The sequence below is a fragment of the Dermacentor albipictus genome, chromosome 10 (assembly GCF_038994185.2).
Source record: "Dermacentor albipictus isolate Rhodes 1998 colony chromosome 10, USDA_Dalb.pri_finalv2, whole genome shotgun sequence".
In the NCBI taxonomy this organism is placed as follows: domain Eukaryota; kingdom Metazoa; phylum Arthropoda; class Arachnida; order Ixodida; family Ixodidae; genus Dermacentor; species Dermacentor albipictus.
In genome coordinates this window covers 75,401,844-75,406,737 of record NC_091830.1, presented here as the reverse complement: position 1 = coordinate 75,406,737, position 4,894 = coordinate 75,401,844, and the positions used below count along the sequence as shown (strand labels likewise).

The 4,894-nt window shown below is 44.6% G+C and overlaps 1 long non-coding RNA gene across 1 annotated transcript; it reads left to right on the top strand.

Annotated features, from left to right (window-relative positions):
• Window positions 1-388: 388 nt before the first annotated feature.
• On the top strand, window positions 389-1,976 carry LOC135898046 (uncharacterized). Its single transcript, XR_010563246.1, has 2 exons — window positions 389-667; window positions 1,349-1,976. It is a non-coding gene; the product is annotated as an uncharacterized lncRNA (long non-coding RNA).
• Window positions 1,977-4,894: the final 2,918 nt, after the last annotated feature.

The following is a 4,894-nucleotide window of genomic DNA, read 5'->3' as shown; positions in this document are numbered from 1 at the left end:
TTCACTCGCCGCTTCTCCTCGACTCAGCCAGGTCGACGCGACGGGCCTTCCCTCACTCATTGCGCAGTTGCGTTTCATGAACACTACTTCGCGTTTCCTCCGCCGAGGAGCGCCTTGAAATTGCGCCCTCGATTAGAATGAAGTACACCGTCTGAGAAAAACGACTGATAGCGAGATTCTTTTTAAAGAGGCTTAGCAAAAGGCGCATTCTTTAAGGTAGATATGTGTTTCTGGTAATTTGGCTTCCTTATCAAACAAGAACATGGCGAAACATACAACTTTAGCTCGGTAAACCTACCACTGTGGGCGTTCGACTGATAGATCAAGCGGAAGCTGTGTTTGAGGTCTAGCAACCATCGCATCTCTACAGCTGAGAGCATGGCGCATGGCAGCGAAACAACAAAATGTGAGCCCGCATTTGTGTTCGACTATTTGTTTCCATGTGGTTATTTGTATTTCATATTGCTCTTCTTAGTCGTGGTTATGAAGGGTGATAGTGTCCGTGTGTGTATTGTGATCTAGCTGGATTGACTTCGAATTGACTTCGAGACAACGGATTGAGTGGCCGATGTGCAGCTTTGTTTACCTTCAAGATCGAGTGCGGTTGAAAGCTTTCTGAAAGCTTCCTGAAAAATCTCTGAAAGCAACAACAGGACAAAAAATTGGGGTGAGTGAGCCTCTTTTGCATGGAAGCCTATTATGCTGTGGTTTTCGTGAAGTTGTCGCCGTGCTGTCCATAAAAATTTCCTATGTGTCCAAGCATGCTGGCTCCAGTTAAATCGATCATGCTGCTGGCATGATCACCTGACGCATATTATTCAAGGCTCCATAAATCTACGTGAAACATTTTTTTTCTTTCTTTTTCAAGTTGGATTTTGTGGCAGATTTGGCACGATAATTTGTTATCGGTTCAGCTTTTTTAAACAGAAAGGCAAAATGTGCCATCCGGCGCCTGTGTCCAATTATATTTCTACCATCGACTAAGAAATCTGTTAGTAGAGAATGCATATGGTGGAAGGCAGGCTGAAGAAAACAAGCATTCTTGTTTTCTACTCCTCGTTTTAGAAGCCATGGTTGATGGTCAGGTTTTCACACTTCAGCCCATACGGTCAATGAACCAGCCCTACTTCCTGCGTTTCCAGTGCTTCCTCACTTCCCATATACGCTACTGAATGTTTTAATCCTGAAAATTCCCTTGTCAGTAGTTTATAACCTGCATTAATCTTCTTTCGCCTTACCTTCTACAATGTGCTATGCGACAGCAATTCATGCACGTTTCATAAACAATGCTTTGAAGTTCACGCAACGGCCACCGTTATTATAGTTGTGCTATATCTTTTCGTTTCAGTTGGTTGGCTGGACTGAACTTAGCGCGCGAACGCGCTATGTATATAAAATTGTTGGCATTCTCCTGAAGGATCTGCACCTTGAAAAGACCAGCTGATAAAAAAATCTACGTCTATTCTGCACAATGAGGCTTGTGGACCACCTAAAAGCACCGATGTATACTGTGCCTGCCTCTTGAAATTGCACCATCTCGTTTTCCTGAACTAACCTAGGTGCTGCAAAAGTACTTGAATAATCTACGCGGTAATTAGTCTGTGCTTATTTTCACAAATTGTTTAATAATGCTGATGTTATGTCTCGCCTCATTGACAAAATGGTGAAATGGACACCGTGTCATTTAGAACATCAAACATGAAACAGCTACGCCATTACGAAACCAAATTCACACTTTATTCCTCGTCAACAACCATATGTCCTTACTTTGAGGAGCATAGTCATGATTATGATGTGCGAAGTGATGAGTTCACCATAATGTGTTACTGTAGAGACGCGAGCTTTTTCATGCCCACAATTTGTAATAGAGCCATTCGGTAGCATTTGTAGCCAGGACTTTACTATTTAGTGGTATGCTGAAGCTACTTTCGCAAGAACAAGTGTATATAATCAAATATACCATAATTTTGATTGTTGATCTCAGCTTTACTGAAATAATGGTGGTAATGCCATCTATACTGCATTTTCAGCATTGCCATTGTGAGAGTCTGCATTGTATTGTGGGATCCTACAATACACGCTGCTAACCTGCGTTTTGTTCCTCGGTCAATTTCTGAACTTCTGCAAGCCCCATGGAAGCCAACTGTCATCCGCATACAATAGAAAAAGTGCATTGTTCCAGCCTTCATAATTCATCCTAAGCTGAAGCTAGGACCAGACCAGAAGCAATGTATTTTCTACAAGGATTTGCTACTGCCTACGGTCGGTTGCCTCAGCAGACTACACAACTCAACAGCTGTCTAGAACACAGATGCCGTTTTATTCTAGACTAGCTTTGTCAGTAGTACTAGTACTGCTGGTGTTTGTAGGATGAGAGTTCACGCTATTTTTGCAATACCTCACAGCCCAAAAAGACGAGGTTAATGTTAATTTAGTGTTTTAGAGATTGGCACTTCGATTGACCAGAAATTATTAAGGACCACGTAGTGTTTTAATAAATATGGGTGATGAAGAAAAATCTGAAATAAACATACAAGGAGTTCTGCTACAAGGTGTGCATGAAGATAAATGCATACAGCCAAAATGCTTTTAGTGATGTGTTAGCTGGTAGCACGTCGTAAAGAAGATAGAGGTCCCAACCAGAAAAGTACGACCACGACTGCAGTGCAGCAGGACACTTGGAGCTTTTCTCCACTTGGACCTCAGTGCAAGCGCAGCACATACATCACATTTGGAAAGGCAGTTTCTCTGCGTGCTTGTGTTGACAGCCTGGTTCCTACATAAGAGCCGGTGATAAGCACAAAATTCTGTTGAGGAATATCAACTAGCTTAATGATTGTATTCGTTTTCTTCAGTTTACTTCTCGTACTAAACACATTCGGTTATGAATCTTTGTGCTCCAGAACACGATTTCTTTTTTGCAATAACAAGCTTATACTGTTTTCATTTATTTTTGCAAAGAAACGGTTCCAAGCTGATCTGGCGCTTGCGCAGCCAGACAGACATACAGCAGTCCAAGACTTATATAATGAACCCATTAATAGCTGGAATGTTCGCAACAAAAGTATATGGCATAAATGTGCTACCAGCTCCTAGCATTGTCTGTATTAGGAGCGGTGTCACTCACACAGCTTTTTTATCACAACAAAATGTAATGTGATGTACAACATGTATACTCTGTTGTATTGTTATTCTGTGTTTTGTCTTGAAATAAAACATTCAGTTCACCTGTGTGTACATGCAGGTACAATTCGGAAAGCCATTTCATAGCTGGTCACCTTCTTGGTCTCGAATGTTCATAAGCATGATGAGCTAATTAAAGTGAGTATTTTCAAGGAAAGCTCAAGTAATTATTGCTTATGACCTTAAAAAGCACCGATTGCACACTTACCACACAAAATTTGAGTACACTTTTTCTTTTCTCTAGAGTGCAAATCGCTGCATGAAACAAAGCAAAATTGCAAAAATGAAAGTCTACGCACCTGCTCGTTCATAGAGAAGCTCGCCTTGCTGCTGTGCACTTCGCCGTTCTTGGAAGAGCGTAGTCAGTGACGGTCTACGGGAGCACAACCGGCTAAGGCGGGACGATGGCCGGCGTTTGTGCAGCCAGATCCACACCCAGCAATCGAAAACATAGGCGATATACTCTAATGGTACAGATATTCTCAGTTGTTTTCAGTGGTTCGAAGTCACCGCAGTTGCAGTGTATCGCGCCATCATTGAACTAGATCCGGCTTTGTACGACCAGCTACGGTAAATACCTGAATGCACTGGCGCCAATAGTAGTTCTGGGGGAATCGCACAAGGAATACCCGTATGCAGGTCATCAACTAGCTCATGCACGGAATAAGACGATACATCATTGCCCTGGCTGGCGGTCTTCTTGACAGTATGGCCGATCTGTCTCGGTGCCGCAGTAGAATTACTCCGTTGCCGAAGCACTCCAGAGGATTGCTCTGGTCCGTAAAACGATTCCCTAGAAAATTAGCAGCTTCGTTAACTAAAGAAAAGCTACGGAGGCAACTGGCGTTCATCTGAAAAAGCCGACGAAGCAAGCGGCAGATCACAAGGCAGCCAATGTTTACGCACCAGCTGCACTCAAGGAGCGACTCAAGGTAGCTGCGGGGCTACCTTGACATTCTCCAGTAAAACGCTGGAGCTTTCCTTCACTCAAGGCGCGTGACGGACGGACGGAAGAAAACTTTATTGCCAAAACTACCTGCGAGGTAGCCAGCCCGGCTCAGGCCACCCGGACCTTATGTGCGGTGAGGCATAGCCTTTCCACCGCTGCCCGGGCCCGCTAGATAGCCCATAGTTGGTCGTGTAGTTCCGAGCTAGTCAGAGCGCTTAGCCACCGCTCCTCGAAAAGGTCCGGTTCTATGTTGTCCTCTACATATATTGATCTGATCTTTGTGCACTTCGATAATATGTGTGCCATGTTTGCGTGTTCATGCTTGCAGAGCTTGCAGCTTGCGTCCGCGTCCTGTGTTGAATTTGCTGTGTTTAAATGTACTGGGTTTCGGAACGTTCTGGTTTGCAGCCTTCTCCAATCTGTTTCTTGAGACCTGTCCAGTTGTTTGTAGGGTTGTGGGTATGCTTCTCTTTGTTTCGTAAAGTGTGTCAGTAAGTCGTGGTACGTGAGTTGCCTTGTCTCGCTACTTCGTCGTCGTCGCCTCCACCGCAGTCCTTCCCCGTTCCCCGGGGGTTTCGGCATGTTGGGCCGTCAGTGTCCGAGCCGCGGTGGGTTAGTTCTCGTGCGGCTCGGTGGGCCTTCTCGTTGAGGTTGGGAGGGGCATTCGTGGTTACTTCTCCCACATCTGCCGGAATCCATTTGAGGTATCTGGGTGTGCTTTTGCCGTTCTTGAAGTCTTTGGCTCTGCGGTTCACGATTTTG